Source organism: Echinops telfairi, unplaced genomic scaffold (genome assembly GCF_000313985.2).
Source record: "Echinops telfairi isolate 266 unplaced genomic scaffold, ASM31398v2 ScPeMD7_3533;HRSCAF=4204_0, whole genome shotgun sequence".
Classification (NCBI taxonomy): domain Eukaryota; kingdom Metazoa; phylum Chordata; class Mammalia; order Afrosoricida; family Tenrecidae; genus Echinops; species Echinops telfairi.
In genome coordinates this window covers 51498581-51498888 of record NW_022107431.1, presented here as the reverse complement: position 1 = coordinate 51498888, position 308 = coordinate 51498581, and positions in this window count along the sequence as shown.

Genomic DNA, 308 nt, shown 5'->3' with positions numbered 1-308 from the left:
TTTAATGAAACTTCATCATTGGTAATTCACCAATTCCTAGAGCTTTATTTTTTATCAATGTCTACAATGAAACTTGGACTTCTTCCTTTAGTCCTATTTGTACTTAACCATGTGCTATCTTCTGAAACAGTTGAACATTGCTCTTTATGCCTTCCTTGCACTTTTTAGATGTTTCTCTTACGAATATTTTGCCTATAGCATCTTTCAGTACTGTGTCCCAAAGCTTCATTTTGTTGTTGTTGTTTGTTTTATTAGTTATTTTAGCTTGAGAATACATTTTAGTTTTCTATGTCTGGGTCTTTATACAT